We start from the raw sequence: 18,070 nt of genomic DNA, 5'->3' as shown, positions 1-18,070 counted from the left end.
AGAGCGTTGCACGAGCGTTAACACCATTGAATTGCTTCAATTTATTTAACTAAAAATCAGTCGCTAAAGCTCGTCTTTTATCAAACATAGATTGTATTGTAACATGTTGCACAACAGTTGTTGCGTAGTGAATACATAATTAATGATTAAAACAGTAACGTTTTGTTTTGCAATGGTACAAGAAAACGAGAGTTCATTTAATTTGCCACTTAGACGATAAGTTTTTGGCTAAAAAATTATAAAATTAATTAGATTTGATCTAAGTTTAATATTTTGCATTTTATAATGCATTTATTGTTTTAAAAGATTATTTAAGTATGATCTAAATGAACTCACTTTTATATTTGCTCAATACTTTCTTTTTGGATGGGTAAATTATTAAATTTCTGTTTTATTTTAATAGACTAACCCCCATGTTGGCTTTACGTAAAAAATTATGATACAATTAAAAAAATGATGTATTTTTTAGAAAAAAAAAATCTAATTGACATGAGTGATGAATCTATTTGGACGAAGAAAAACACTATTTTAATACTTTATCTTAAGTATTAAAATAATTATAAACGGGGGTTTTTAACTGTAGGTATATACTTTATAGGGTATAGTTTTTAAAATCATCCACATTTACATTTACCATAATTATAATTATCATCCTATTATAAATAATCCATTTCAGTCAATATTTGTACGCATTGATATTGTAAATTATTTCAGGTCTAGCAGCACTAACGTTAGCATAACATTCATTGAAAATCGATCAATATCATTATTTCAATAAAAACCGGTCAATCGCGAGTCGAACTTACGACGCTGAAGGGTCCGTACAAATAAGTAACAACCTTAGTTGTGATAGCGGCATCAAAAATACATCAGCTGTGATAATTTTAATCGTCTAGCTATCACGGTTTATGAGATACAGCCTAGTGACATACTACCTCACAGCTGACCCTTAGTAACAGGGATCCGTTTTTACCCTTCAGATACTTACTCCTAAAAAAACACCGTACAAATGGATTTCATATTCAAAATCAAAAAGTTTTTATTTCAAATAGGCCGTTTCTCAGGCACTTTTAAAACGTTACATTACTGACTCTAGTTGCACGGTTCCAAAGTGTCATTCTTATGAAGAAGAACCGGTAAGAAACTACATAAACATATTGCATATTAACATATTGAAACGAAAAATCTCTCATTAATACCATAGATTCCGATTCAGGCAATTTTAGCCTCCAATCACATTGGTTGCTGTCCTAAATAGGTTGTGAAGTTAAAATAGGTGAACATTAAAATCCGATTGCATTATTGAATTACATAACTAACGTGACCTGAAGTAATCTAGGATAAGTCTTGCCAATATAACATAGATGAAAGTAGTTTAGATGTGCATTCATTATAATAAACATATCGTAAAATCTTCAACAATATTCTTACAAAATTACAAGTGGTATAACCTCTTAAACATCCAGAAAACTATGAGAATTGCAAGCAAAAATCATCCTTATTGACTATTAAATGGGAATTTGAACTTTACTCCCATAAAAATACCACTTATAATTCTGTTTATACCAAAATCCAAGTAGTTGTGTTAGTTCGTCTCTAGAGGCAGCTGACTGTCTTATATTTAAGCTCATAATTGTAAATAAAGTCGATTAGCGATGTTATTGGTGTTTGTTTTCGTTACTTTATCTGCGATTTTGAACCTTATTTTCAAACGAAAGTATATTTTCTACGTATAAACGAAAGGACATCTACGTAAGATACTTCTGTACTGATAATATTGTATAATACTTATTATCTTGCTCATTTGAAAATATGAAAAATACTCGGTTAAATGTCAATAATAAGTATTGCATTCTACAGTGAATTCCGTGTCTATGATAGTATGATTCCACCTTTATTGAGTGTCATTCAAGTGAGCATAGACCCTTATTATTAAGTAACATTTGATTCATCCAAAATTTCTGATACACTTTTAGATTTATGTCCAGTCCATTATTCCAAACATTAATGAACTATGTAATACACTACGCGATACTGGCAGTAATTGTTGCACAAGACAGCAAATTGCGAAAAACTAAAAAAAAAAACATGTAATATCCCAAAAATGTTCTTGAGAAACCGAATAATGTTCCGAATTGTGGAGGACCTTAAACTAGTTTAAACAGAGATGTGTCAAAATCAAAAAGCTTTTAAGATGGCTGCTTTTCTGACTCTAGGTGCAGGTAAAAACCTTGCAAATAAATCGCAGATAAAGAAAACATTACACTGATAATTAATTCTTCGTACCTATTTGTAAGTCTGCTCTCGACTAAGTCTACTGATAGACGATCTAAGTCCAATTATAACTAGACTGAGGTAATTGTCGAGAAACTGAATAGAATTAAATAGAATTAAAACGTAAAATTTCAAGAAATTTCAAAAATTCCAAAATTGTGACTCTCATTATTTATTTTTCAAACTTATTTAATCTTATATTTTTTTTTAAATTTTTGTGTGATAATTTTTTTTTTAATTTAATTTAATATATTTACTGTATAATAATAATGTATTCATCAAAATTAAAATTAATCCTCATCAATGTTATTTAATGTATATTATATAAAAATAATATTGTAATAAAAATGTGAACTATTATATGAATGGTGTGTACACCTGTAAGTGACATATTTACACTGCAGGGAGAAAAATATAATAATTGTATACATAATATTTGTAAATATGTTGTTGGTGTGCCTTTAATTAATAAATAAATAAATTAATTAATTAATAAATAAATAAAGATGTAAATTCCTTGTGCATTCTCTAGTCGCGTAGGCAAAAGAGATTAACTAATTAGAACACCGCTAATTAAGTTGCGAAAGTTCGTGATTGTATTTTACTGTTTCACTGTGTTTCTAGTAACATCAAATGTAAGCTAATTAAAACTGTAGTCTTGGACATCACGTTTACATGACGCAGGTACACTTTTCATGAAAACAGTACGAGTCAACGAACTGGGACAATCGGTTACATGAGTTTTAAAATTATAATAAATTTCAATTATAAATGTAGAGCTTTTCTAACGTAATTGAAGATGTTTCATTTATTAAATTACTTCGAATTACATGTATAGGTATAGATATAGAATTATTTGATAACGAATTTATTAATTAGAAACACTTAAAATAACGAAAATAATTCAATTTAAAATGTCAGTCGCGTGTTTTTAAGGCCTTTATATTTTCTTTCACAAATATTTTGAATCTACGTGAACGTAACACTTTTCTATGCATGTATACAAATAGCATGTGGGTACCTACTACCTACATTTCGCGTACTTCGGCAATAACTTTTGTCGGTGATTGTACTAGGAAACGTTAGACAGCTAGAAATAGAGACGACGTTGTCTTGATGTTTTGATGAAAACGATGTGTTTACGAGTTGCGCACTAGTTTATAACTCAGTACTTATTCCCTATGTATAAGCTTTAGGTACATCACATGACATTTTAAAGGGGGTAACAGGAAATTATACGCGCAAGCTGTAAAAAATAATATTTTCATAAGTATTACGTAGAAAATCTGTCATAGCAAGTCAAAATTACATAATAGCGAAATTAAGACTATATTTCGATCTACCTTTGCGCTTAGAGTTCGATCGCGATCGAGAGTTACAGTGGACACTTATCAAATAAAATTGACAATCTAATTTATATTTCTAAAGAAACCTCTATCATTCACAAAAGTGACACGAATGTGATTAGAATGTTTGTCGAAACCGACGACACAAGAATAGAAGAAGGAAGGGTTACCTGAGTACGGGAGTCTTTTTTTAAAAAAAGACAAAAAATTAAGGAAAGAATAAGAAAAGGAAAAAGGAGGTCCAGTGACCAATCCTCAAAGTATTTATGACGCAATTTTAGAGAAGAGACATGAGAGTCTTATCATGTGTCGACAACCGCAAGAATAACGCCGCTATAATAAATTAGAAGTGAAGGTAGGCTTTCAGGTTCTAACTGTACCTTAAACAAACGATTAAGCCATGTAAGTTCACGACAAGGCGGTTTAATTAAGGCTGTATATCTCGAGGTGTCGCTCTTCATTGTTGGCTCACCTGGACTTGATTAACTTTCTAAAGGCTTGATATATTAGGACACTTATCGTGGTGCAATAGTTCGGCCAGTTTAGTGCTATGCTAAATCAGGGTTTTGTCTAGCAGTGGACGAATATAGGCTGATGGGTCTGATGATGGTAATTATTAAATGGTCCAACGGATTCGGGATTGCCCGACTAGTTTCGGACCCAAACGGTTTCGGAGTCTTTAATCATGAGCTATGCGGCGGGGTTGCGAATCGATAATCACTATTAAAGGCGATGATGATGATGAAGCTTACAGTTTAGGTCTTTCGCTTCGGAGGCGGTGTTATGAGCTAGATCATTTAAAGTGTGGTAAAGGAGATAAAGGGTGCTATGGATTTTCGGTTTTTGACGTACATAAAATGCTTGCAGCCAAATTTGAAAAAAGGGATTTTGATTTTAGTATCGCAACAGCTAGCTAAAGAGAATTCCAATATCTTTAATCAGATTTTATTTAAGCCTGCTATGAATCGCAGGATCTATCCCTAATCGTGGATCATTACTAAGTTGCTCAAAAGTAAAAGCCACTGGAATGCAGTATCCTAGCGTAAAGTAAGCATTACTCCATTGTAATGAAACCAGATTCCTATCAGCTATCTATAAGCCTAGATTATAATGCCTTGATAATGGATAAGAAAGCTTGATATATTATACAAAATCTGGACTTACAGTTAGTTAAGAAGCATTTGTTGGAAAATACGAGGTAAATTGGACCTTAAGAGCATGTTTTATTTCAATATTAATAATGTATTTAATACTTAGTAACATTATACGTTATGTTATTATAACAAAGCAAGTAGTTGCCTTGTAATGCTATGTATGAATTTAGTATGCATTAAGTGCAGGTTTGATTCCAAAGCAGGCCGCCACTAATTTGACTGTTTCAAATTTATAGAATAATCACAAAAGTTCTTACAACTTTTAAAATGTCGTATCGTCCTTTTTCCATTTTTCGATTCTGTCCGTTTGTACCCGTCGTTTTTGGAATGCTAAAAGCTACTATTTTTTACCGTTTAAAGTCCAAACTCCGACTAATACGGTACTTTCTAGCCAGGATCATCACGTCATTCGGCAAAGTAAGCCGTGACTTACGACTTCCGATCAACAGTTATTGGTGCACCGCCGGCACCCAAATAGACAACGGAAGCAATGTCGGACGGTACAGAAATATTCGGAAAAAGTATTGCTTGGGACACTTCCTTTTATTCAGTTTGGAGTTCACTTTTCCGCAACTATAGCTAAGGAATTTAATTCTTGTGTCGCGGAGATTTCAAAAATATTCAAGTCATATGAGTCATACGGCAGAGAGACATCCAATCTCAGGACAAGAATTCGTTGATCTCACAAACGCATGTCCTGCACGGGTTAGAATCCACGACACGTCGCGCCTAGTGGTTTTGGCGTGGTGACTTCTAACAGAACTAATAGACTATTCGTAGAGTCCGATTATAATTTAGGTAATTGGGTGAAGCCATCGTCTTTTGAAATTAGAAAAGTGCTACATTGTAGTTCTTTTTAATGGCTTGATCTTTGACTATTGTGAGCTTTTAGTAGAAGCGTTATTTCGAATTTGTATGCAAAATGCCATCTAAAACTATCAGTTGTAACATTAATATTGTCACTGAAGATTTAATCTATGGTACTTAAGTGACAAACCCAAAACATTTTTTTGCCAAACTTCAACAACAATTTCTACATTACCACTCTCTTTCAGATAGTAATAATTAAATTGAAACAGATTGAATCATAGTTTAAAAAACGCACTTCATTCATTCAACAAAAGCAATAGTCCTGTCAACCGTTTAAAAGAACTAGTCGTCGCGTGAAATAAACTAGTTGCCATCTAGACAGCCGCTCTCCACCATATAGTACCTCGAATTTATTTCCTCACCTACTAGACACGTCACATTTGGCAGTGTTGCCAACGTACTCTCTAATAAACGAATAAAGTACGAAGTTGTTTGTAGAGTAAATTCGTCCTCTAAATTGAGCGCGACGTATTAGATCAACTCATGCGCATCTTATACAAGTAATTGCAGAAGGTTCACTGGTAACAACTTAAAGTTACTTTTGTAGTTTTATTTTTAACTAGCTGTTGCCCGCGACTTCGTCCACGTGGTTAGAATTTTCTCGTCTTTTCCACATTTTCCATTATATCTTCGCTCCTATTAATCACAGCGTGATATTATATAGCCTATTGCCTTCCTTGACAAATGGTCTATTCAACACAAAAATAATTTTTCAAATCGAACCAGTAGTTCCAGAGATTAGCGCGTTCAACGAACAATCAAACAAACAAACTCTTCAGCTTTATATATTAGTATATATAGATGTAGACAATTACAAGCGATATACCACACTCACATAAGCTTTTGCTAACGAAGATCAAGAGATAAGACTACCAAAGAAGCAAATATATTTTTACTAAATAATTAAATGCGGTATATTTTTTCTCATATATGAAAAAGTTAAAACATTCTCATGATATTTGGACAAATATGTAAAAACACCGTTGACTTCTTTTTGCATAGTACAACTTTAGGTTTATTCTTTACAGAATACAAAAAAAAACTTACCGTCAATGAGATTTACATACAAATATAATTGCACACTCAAAAAAAATACACTACGAAATAAATATCTATTCTTATATTATTTTGTCCGTCATTTAGTCATTCTACATTATACAATGAGTCTTCTTATTATCTCACTTTTCTTAATTAACTGATACTTTTGTAACAGTTCTGCGTGGCTACGGAGCTTCCTGCGCATGCGCGTAGGCGACTACACACTTTCTTGATTCTGAACGTTGATCGTGAAAGCTAATGTAAAGGAACATTAGAAATTATGTTTAGAGAAATACGAGTGCGTTTCCAATTACAATGCTAAACTTAGAATTAATTAAATGTCATCTTTGACGGGTTTCTATGGTAACGGACGTTTGGTTGTGTTTTCAGTTTGAGAGTTTGAGGAAAGGAGGTTCACAGTTATGATTGCAATGAGAACTTTAAACAATGTTATTTTGTCTCTGATAATTAAAAAACCTTACTTTACTATATCTTCTTCTTCTCATCATATAAAAAAATTAATTGCTGTTCGTTAGTCCCGCTAAAACTCGGGAATGGCTGAACCGATTTTGCTAATTTTAGTCTTGAACAGTCCAGGGAAGTTTTAAACGGTGAGAAAATATGGAAAAATTAATAAAGAAAAAAAAAGAAAAAAGTGCTACGCGGGTGAAACCGCGGGAAAAAGCTAGTTGATGATAAAAGTTAATCTACTTTAAAATTACTCATCAGTATTTTTTTGTCATAATATCGACTTTAAGACAAGTTACATACGGTTTATTGTGCAAAAATCGGTCCGCAGTGACATCAAACGATAATCCCGGATTAAGCCTTAGGTATATGTCAAAAGAAACATTGGCATATTACGTTGCTTACGTAAACTAAACGTGTCTATGTTACAAATGTAAGGAAAATCCTATTTGTTCGATAAATATGCAAACGTTCTGTGTTCTTTGTGTAATTTTAATTAAATTCTTGATTACTTCATCGTTTTCAAAGTAATATAAATATATTTATGTACCGTAAAATGGGGTGAATAGAGTTTCATGGGGTGAATAGAAAATACTATTTTATGAAATGTTTGAGAATGTTCGTATAAAGCGTCAAAAAAGACATCCTCATCCCTGCCAAAGTCAGAAAACGTGCCCAGAAGGCTGGCTGCATTGCCACGTTGTATGGCAATGCTAATTCTTTGGGCAAAATATAGACCAGCCTTCTGATCACGTGTAGAGTCGACATTCATATACATATCTCTTCATTTTGTTTGTTTATATTTTGTCTTGTTTAACGTCAATATCAACAAAACCTCTCTTTTTATCCATCTCAAAAATGCTTCTATTCACCCGGTTTTCCCGAAACCTATGAAAGCACGACAGGAAAGAAAAATACCTTAATTTTAACTGGCTTTAAGTAACTTCAGTATTCTTAATAAAAAAATATTTATAGCTTTAAAATCTTCGTTTGACTTCCATGAAATCGATTTCCTACAAATCAAACTAATTGAACGCAACTAAACGAACGTGCGCGTGCGCCGAAAATAAATCAAAGATGGCGACCGACCCTTCCCGCTAAATGTAAAGGTGCGTTAGAAAAAGTTTCTATTAGAAAAAATCGGTTGCATATTAGCAGATATGCAAGTAATTATACTAATGTTGCATGAATTTACGAAAGAAGAGTTTTTGCTAAGATTTTAATTAGGTTAGTATGTTGGAGGACTAGGATATAAAAACGACTCTATGTCATATTCATAAGGTTGATTTTTGTTTCCACTGATACAAAGCATCTTGTCTTAGCATACAATTATAGAATAAATAAGTATAATATAGTTAAGGAGGATGTTTCTCCGTGCTTATTTCAAACAAGCAGTCTGCTTATGAATGAGTCATCTCAGCAAATCCGCATAGATATAGTGAAGACAGGATCCAACATATTTCTAACCAAATAAACGTCAATTAAAACCAAACGTACATTCTAATTAAAACATTAAATTACAAACTCATAACATCTGGTATACAGCCAAAACGCAAAATGTCAAATATGTTATTTGACATTTCGTAACAAATTTGACATTCCTGACATACGTTATCGCCACCGTTGAATTCAAATTTCGCAACTGTCACATTACCTAAGGAAATGACGTATCGTGTTACTAGGAACGACGTTCTCCTTCCGCCTATAGCCGCCATTTTAATTGGGAAAAAGCGTGCGCACGCGCAACTACGAAATCCGAACAGGAAACGGATGTAGCGGTGTGTCTTTTTAATATTTTTATATTCCGAAGACATGGCGGTGGAATTAAAAATATTCTGTTTCATCTTTTGAATCTACTTTAATAGTTTCTCACTTCACTTTGAAGATGTCATAACAAACTATCGGGTACTACGCCTAATTAGGTGTCGAGTGATTAATTTAAATTATCTAATGTGTGTTGAAAAGTAGACATTTTGAGATTCTGGTCGTTATCCTCTCCAGTAAATAACGAAATTTGCTGTATTTGAAAAAAATCTTGTAGTATTGTTTAATTTAAACTATTACCAATAAAAAAAAAACTTTTATCATTAGGTTTTTATGTTTTATGTAAGATGCTTTCAAAAGAACTCATTCTTCGATTCCGTATCAAAATAAGGATGTTCAGGGTTCAGCTATTTTCATCCCATTCTTCATCGCAAAACATTTGACATTATGCGTCAATAAACTTCATCTTAATACGTCCAAAGCATCCTTAAGCAATGAGTCCTAAATTATTTCCACATACCCAGAGAGGCCACCCCACGTCACATGATTATGAACAAGGCGTGAAATTACAGGAAACCGAGCTATTTCTACGTCTTACGCGAACATACCGAATATGACGTATGTCATACGATATACTCCACAAAAACAAACAAATATCCCACGTCCAGAACCAATTTCATAACTCCTAACACAAGGTGATAAGGTCGGGAATTGATTGGCGGTTTGTTTTGTGACTGTACAATTAAGTGTGTTTCTCTGAGTATCAGTTTGGCTTGACATTGATACTTGACGCCCTATTTCGTACGCGGTTTTATTTTGAGGGGTTGTTTTGAGTAGTTTTTGTTTTTTAAGAGTTTGAGGTTATTGGTTGTGACTGTTTTGAGGAGCAAGGCTTTTTTAGGAGAGGTGAGGAAAACACGTGTTGTTATACATTGCAAAGCTGAGCTGTTTTGGTATCAAAAGATGGTATCATTACTAGCAATGTATTGTAACAAGCAGAATATTTTTTGCTTTGATTGAAATGGACTTTGACTTTTTTTTGGTATATTAAGATAAATTAGCTCTATTTAAGATGGATTTAAAAAAATAATTACTAAGTGTAAATCTTTATTCTGGAAACTTTTTACTAGGTAAAATCCATTAATAAACGCTTTCTTTGCACATTTACCTACATGCAGAAAAAATATATACCTAATGAAGAAATATTCAATGAAAGCATTCGGGAAACACACCGATACTTACGTTACGTTCATTTCCTGAAGTTTATTCGTTAAACTTCAAAGCAAACCTCAAAACAGATTCGGTTTGCATTTCCTTTGTCTCGAATATCAAAGTATTTCTGTAACTATTAAAACTATAACTGAGGCATCATATTTACCTAGATTCAATAGTTCTAGTTTTTTTTTCTATTCTTACAAAAAGGAGATTTTCAATTTTCCTTTTTTTGTTGCTTTTTTTACCTCAGAACTTCGGACTAGATTTTTTTTTGTATTTAACGTTAAATCGCTGTCGCATACAATTTTGATTAAGACACTCAGAATTTTTGATTTGTAATTATATTATAGTGAACAAAATACCATTACAAAAATAACCCCTCAAGCAAATTCACGTTTATTTTCTTTTGCTCAATTTAAAATACTAAAAATACAAGCAAAGCCGCGGGCAAAACTTACTACTCTTACAAACTGTCATCAAATGATAACAAACAGCTTGATCAAATGGCATAAATCCTCCTTGTTGCGTGTCCATTGAATAGCATCGCCGTATATGGAACCAGGTCCATTCTTATGATGGAGAGCTTTTATTGTCTGGTGTCAATGACCATACTGGTATTTTACTTACACGGATAATATAATCAGGAAATCAGCAACTATATTCAATGAACAGCTCAGGCAAACTCCGTACCAGTATTTTTCAGGAACGTGATTAAAGAAATATTATTGGAAAATTTCGTGAGGCGAATTCGTTATTTATTGAATGCCCAACATATTATAGAATAGGGGTGGAAAGTGAAATCACACGAGATTTTAAATCGCCTAATTTATTTTTTTGTTTACAAGATTAAATAATAAAAACGTATCCAATATTTTTTGGAAATTTGTCTGACGGACTAATCAGTTTTTTTTGCCAAATACTAAATACCATACTAATGGTCGACGACGATTCACGTTAGGCAACGGTTCACTAACGCGTATTTATCAGGATCCCCGACTTGTTTCGGACCCAATAGGAATGGGACTAGCTCGCCACACTAGCCCGTCACTGCAATGCCTGTAAGACAGGATCTACAATGAAACCGACGAAAACCACCGAAACACTCGTTGTGTACCAGGGGAATATTTAACTGCCTTGGAACCCGCAACGAAATTAATCATAAATAGTAAAAAGGAGGAGTAAACCCAATAGGAATGCTGAATCTTGAGCTGAAGCGGCAGAATCCCGATAATTACACGTGAGTTCCCGCCAAATTATAATTAGGACACAACAGTTCCGTACCGGACTTAGTTCCTGAATGGAAACCGGAAGGGGAAGTCTTCGTGTGGCCTTCAACATCAATGGTAGTAGACTTAGTCATCGAATAATTATCCAACGATTAGCCATCCAACTAATCAATAAAATATGTACGATAATAGATCTTATTGCTGTTACATAAGGTGGTACTCTTAAAACATTATTGTTGGACTTAAAATAGATATTGTTTAGCGAAAATCTACTTTAATGCTTCGGTATAAAAGTTATTAATACTGATAATATTGATGTGTGGTCAACTGTATGTGATACAGTTATAATTGATGTGACGTTGCATGCTTAACGAAACTTATAGGGCAGTATGTAGGTACGATAGCTTTTAGTTACTCATATAGTTCCCTATGTTTTCTATGTATTAGTATATTTTTTTAAATCAAAATCAGTTTTGCAATCCTATGCACTGTTGATTGGATCCGACAAGTTTAAAGACATTAATATTTTGGACAAGTCAATCAGGCAATTAAGCAATACGGTAAAGAATGCTTAAAACAAATCAAATTAAATAAATATTCATTATTTTAACTTAGGCTACTTGGTACCTTTTGTTGAATGTCAAATTAAACTGAACAGTACTCAGATTCGCCCACCATTGACCGTTTCCTAAGTGCTTTCGCTCCCAGCAATTAATTTTACAGATTCTATTTCTTGTGCTACGTTTATTTCTATCTGAAATCTCCTGCGGACAGCAAAAATGTAAAAAAATCGACACTTGTGAAAAAAATGAGTGATAAAATATTTCAAATTAGCCTGTAAATATCTTAGTAAAATAATAAATAAGACATATCTAATATATAAAATTCCCGTGTCACGATGTTAGTTACCGTACTCCTCCGAAACGGTTCGAGCGATTTTTATGAAATTTTGTATACATATTGGGTAGGTCTGAGAATAGAACAACATCTATTTTTCATACCCCTAAGTGTTAAGGGATGCTCACACTAAAAAAAAAAAAATATTTTTGGAACGAAATTGTTTGTTTTTATTTTTTTTATAATTTCATTAAAAATACATACAACTAGAAAAAAAAAATCGGCAAAACAACGTTTGCTGGGTCAGCTAGTAATATAATATAAACCTTTAGCTAACATCATTTGTCGATCAACATGACGTGAAAGTTAACAGACAAATAAACAGTCCATTCGTGAAAATTCGAACTGTCATGTCGTAGATATGAAATATTAATAATATTGCTTTCGTAGCTGCTATTTAGAAGAAAAAACAGCGGTTTTCTCGTAAAAAAATTGTAGAAATTTTAAAACACAATTCAAGCTGTACCCGTGTTTTTAGTTTCATTTTTAATCCTCGACGTAAAAAGGGGTTTTAAAAATTTGACGTGTCTGTCTGTGACATCATAGCTCCTGAAAGTAATTAGCAATTTCAATTCAGTTTGTTTTGTATTATATTTTTTGACATGTTTGGTAAAATCGGTTGTACCTTTTTAAACCTGTGAAAACTTGTCAGTGGGCACAACGAGATGTACTCAAGTGCATTTGCTTCTTGTTTTCAGCTCAATAGTAATACATATATTAAAAAATCTAGATTATATTTCGCAAGAAAGCTCCACGAACTCTTAACCTTACAGAAATCATTTCAAATCTAAATTTACCTTCATACGCTTTTGAATACAAAATAATATTGGAATACGAAAGTCTTTTTGGCATCGTTCCAATCAATTAAAATCCCATATGCGTTGCTATACAAAAGATTCGCATTACGACTTGAGATATATTAGACTGGGTATATACTCGCGAGGCGATTCTCGAACGCTTGACCACACGAAAATGTCTCATCTCGTACCGCATCGCGGGATTCGTCGCAGCACTAGCGTCGTGCTTGCGAACGGTTTTTAAACCCGAAGTTAGACTTGTCAGTGTCTAGAATCGTAGGAGTAGCTGGAACGGAGGAAATGATGTTGTACGCTTGAAAGCTAACTAGGTCTAGATTGGTCTTATCATGAAATCTGTCTAGAAAGCCAAGTGTGTTTAGGGTTTTTATAGTTTTGTACATACTTGTTTGGAAGCAAGTTAAAGGGGATCAAACTCGCCCGGGAGCGACGATAAGACGAGCCGCGAGACGCGAGTGTATCCGAAGCATAAGATTCGCCCGCGGCCTTGCCTGCTAAAGAAATATTTATAGAAATAATATCATTTGCTGAACAAATATACATATTCATTTCATGTGTAAGGTGTTTTGCGATTGATTTGTGCTAAACGTATACAATAGCTAATAGGCTTAAAGGTTAATTTAATTGTTTGATTATCGTTCTCCAAATTACAGAACCCTTTTGATAATTTACAAAAAAAATATTTGTGAGAAATAAATTTAAAAAGTTGCTCTTTTGAGTATGACGCATACAATACCTAAAAAACAAATCACATCTGACAAAATGTCAAACCGAAAATATTCCAAATCTCGAGAACGCGGACCACCAACATACAACCATTGTGTTCAATAATTTGTAACTTAATGTCAGATTGTGGGGTCTAAAGAAACTGGGATAATTGTACCATTGTCATTGGGATAATTTGGTAGTACCAAACATGTTCCCATGCTAATTTTAAAGGAGTTTGTAATTCTGACTTACCAACCCCTGGTAAAATAATACCGTTAAAGTTGTGAGAAAGAGAAACGACGCTCAATGCTGTCTAGTGCTGTCTTGCTTCCACAAATGCTGCAGGCTTTAGGAGTGCGTATGGCCTCTTGTTCAATAGTTAATTTGTCAGTATAACCAGAGTAAGGAAAGCTTTATATTTAGCTGAGTGGTATAGGTCACCACGCCAGATTCATCGCCACGTAGGACAAACGTTTGTGAGATCCACAAATACTTGTTCACAGTCTTTTCTTATTCTTGCCTGGATTTTATTTATTTTATCATTTTTAGGTGAGTTAGATAATATGTCAACGTTTATAAATATTGTAACCCGAAGTCTTATTAGCTTAGATACACAGTCCTGTTACTTGTTAAATTAACTTGCCGAATGTAAAAACCAATATTCTTCCTTCATTCAAAATGCCATGACCATTTGTAAGAATGTTTCTCACGACTTTCGGCTATTGTTTTTAAAAACACAAATCTTTTATGTCTCGATTTTGATTTTCCATGTTTTTGTGAGCGTTGGGTCGCTTGCATCTGCTCAACATATGCATCCACTAAATCGATGGTTAAGGAGCTCGCAAAAACGATAGTGTTGTGCCGGTTGCTTGTCGATATCTGTTTATCGACTGTTTTATTGCAACAAAAAATTGCACCTTTAAAATTACACGATTTTTTTATTTATAGTCTAATTTTTTCGTATAGCCTAAAATTGAGGCAGTTTCTTAAATTTCCGGTTTAATTACTATCCGCCTATTCCTAGAAAAATCACCTCAAATATTATAATTTTAGTGTCATACTCTTCATGAACAAAATAAAATTTTAAAATATCAATCTATGTCCGATCAAATATATTATCGTATAGTTTTACCTCACACAACCACCTATTCAAAAACATCGACTATTCCAATCGATAAGCTTTTCCCATCACTATTCGGGCCCATAATTCACAGACTGCAAATCCCGATGGCAGTTAAAATTTCAGCCGGGTCAGCTTGCGAAACAAAGAGGGTTACATTGTAAAACTGCAATATAACAATCGTGCCTGTTTTAAAATCTGTGGTATTCATTGTTGACTCAAGTATTTAGGATTAGCAATAAAAATTAAGTGGGAACTTGAGTTTAAATTTAAGTGCGTCTCTAAGTCAGTCTATGTTATTTGTGTTAACTTAATCCTTATTTGCTGTAAGTAGCTAACTAGGAGTTTTAGTATTTTTTATTATATTAGTGGAGTTTTATTTATATTTTTTTCTATTCAAGTTATATTTTTTTTACAGCAAATTTGATAATCATAACTATAACAATTTATATCTAGTCATGTGACCTTCAAAGGCGCAAAAGTATATTTGAGTTTGTTTGATGGTTTAATAATATCAACCTATAGCAATTGATAAACTACATCGCAATAGACACTGGAACTACCTAAAAAATTACTCCCGCTCAAAAAAATATAACCCTTATGTAGCGGAAGGATTATTTAAGTCGCATGCGCAAAGACACCAAGATTCAGGACGAATCGCTCTAAGCTAAATGAGACTATTCAAACCTTTATACAAGCTACTCAAACAATTAATACATCTTTATACAGTACAGATCTCCCCTTTATTCACAAATAACAACATGTAAAGAGAAAAAGCTAAAATTTGCAGAAGATAAATCATTTAACGATGCACTTGTTCTTTTGCGTATCTGTTTAGACTTACACGTCAGCGTTGACTCAATGGACTGACGTCAGTCACCCTAAAACTGTGATTCTTTCTGAATCGGTATAGTTTAATTTTAAATGTATTTAAACTGGCCTGTTAATCTAGTCGTTTAAGGCTTTGACTGCTATACCGGAGGTCTTGGTTCGATTACTGCTCAGAAAAAATGTTTGTGTGATGAGCTCAATCTTTTGTGCTTCGTCAAATTGCAATTTGTCAATAATATTTGTATTTAGAAAAGTATAGGTATGTTTATCAATCATCAAGTACTCATAATACAAGCCTGCTTTAGGGTCTCTACAGACCCTTAACAATTTTTCTCGTCTTACTGAATTAATACAAATAAATATGAATTGTTTTACACAATGTTTTACGTTATACTGACACAATCGATTATTTGATAGTCATTGTTACACCCATTGAACTTTCTAAAAATAGGTCATTTCGTACGTATTTTCAATTAACAGAATTAGTCAAGTATACATGCACGTTTAAAAACAATAACCCCGCATTTGCAAAAGACTGCAACACAATTTACATGGTACAAATATTTAGCCCAGAAAGGGCACGTAAATAAATCGGCGTAACAGCCCTACGTGCTAACCCTAAAGTGCAGAGCAAAAGTCGTTACAATAAAAGTCTTAAAATAAAAAACTGGTCAAGTACGAGTCGGATTCAGGACAACGTAGGTTCCGCAAAAAAAAACTACATTTTAAGCAACTAAAAATTTATATTATTATTTTTAAAAATTTGGACCCTTCTAGTTTGCGAACGTAGCAATAATCGCTTAAAAAAGAAATGATTACCGATAGGTTTTTGACCGTACCAAACTACATTTAACGTTGATTTTCATTTTATTATTTATCGTTACAATAGCAATCAAGACACATCTTATGTGAACATTTTAACTGTCTAGCTCTCACCGTTCACGATGTACAGCCTGGTGACAGACGGATAGACGGACAGTAGAGCATTAGTTATAGGGTTCCGTTTTGACTCTTTGTGTAAAGAATCCTAAAAACCGAACCCGTCAATGCTCATTAAAATCACGTTTAAGTCTTAAAATAGCAGTCAGTTGGTGTCGAGGCACCTGAGTGCTATAAATCTACTTGCATATTATTTTAACACGCCCTAGTGTTGCAAAAGGACCTTTTGGCTTTGACTGTTTTTGTTTTGGCCCATTTGGCAAGGGACTGAGTCTGGTTTTATTTATTTTGGAGTACCATGGGAATGTACTTAAGAAAAGCAAATAAAACACAACCGATGACGGGGCAAATCATTAAGTTCATTCATATTAACAAGGAGCTTTTATTTCACCTCTTACAATCATAAAAAGTACTGCAGAAGACTTGAGTCTTTCTGCCATCTTGCTCAATGTTAATTATTCAGATCCTCTTACTCACAGCATCTGTTTAAATCTCCGCCAAAGATTCCTAGACAAACTCTCGGTAACCACATTTCTGCCTAAGACTTCACAGAATCAAGACCAACGAGACACATACAAAACAATCTTATTAGTCATGGAATCTATTTAAATGTCAACTGTAATTGAGTTCCTAAAGAAATTGACATTAATATGTGCAAATAAATAAATACGTCACATAACCTATAAAAATAAAATAAACTTTAAATAAAAACACATACAATAAATCATCGTTTATTGTTAACAAAAGTCAATGATATTCATTTAATCGATGTTTTGAGAGCAGTAAACATTTTTTAATCTTCAATTTTAAACGTGACTTGCGTTTTGAAGTCGTTGGATTGCATTTGTATTCACTACTGCAGTGAAAGGGTTAACTTTATGAGCTGAGAACGGAACGCTAAAACTTTTTCTGCTTATTTTTTAGCATAACGTTAAATATACATTGCTTTTTAAAAGATTAAGGGTCGGATTTAAACTGGTGTTGTTTTAACAATGGCTTATACGTTTGTACATGTTATTGTGTAATTATGTTATGTCAATCGATTAGGGTCAAGTTGTAGGCTAAATCTAAAGCTGATGAGTATTTATGCTTAATTTTGTAGTTGACAAAAAATATATATTTAAATCCCGCGTGACGTCACTTGTCAGTACAGTTTTCACCGACAAATAACCAGCCAAAACTTTCATACGTTTCACCATTTTTTTAAAGCGTTATATTTTTGTAATTGTTAATTGATAAAAATCTGCTACTCCGATATTGTAAGAAACGCTAATATTAATATTAATGCTTTGAAAAATAATCACACATATTTTCCAAGTAGGTAATTCTTTCGTTCTTAGTTTTTTCTTCTCTAATGGTTACTTAATTCGCAAAAAACCACGTCTGTGCTGGTTACCTGAATCAA

The 18,070-nt window shown here is 33.2% G+C and overlaps 1 protein-coding gene across 1 annotated transcript in view; it reads left to right on the top strand.

Moving 5' to 3' along the window:
- The window catches only part of LOC113499713 (fibroblast growth factor receptor homolog 1-like), a 93,315-nt gene that overhangs the window by 64,762 nt on the left and 10,483 nt on the right, over positions 1-18,070 (top strand). The gene's annotated exons all lie outside the window — the stretch shown is intronic.

Source organism: Trichoplusia ni, chromosome 12 (assembly GCF_003590095.1).
Source record: "Trichoplusia ni isolate ovarian cell line Hi5 chromosome 12, tn1, whole genome shotgun sequence".
NCBI lineage: Eukaryota > Metazoa > Arthropoda > Insecta > Lepidoptera > Noctuidae > Trichoplusia > Trichoplusia ni.
Note: the sequence above shows the minus strand (reverse complement) of the source record. Positions and strands in the feature narration are given on the sequence as shown.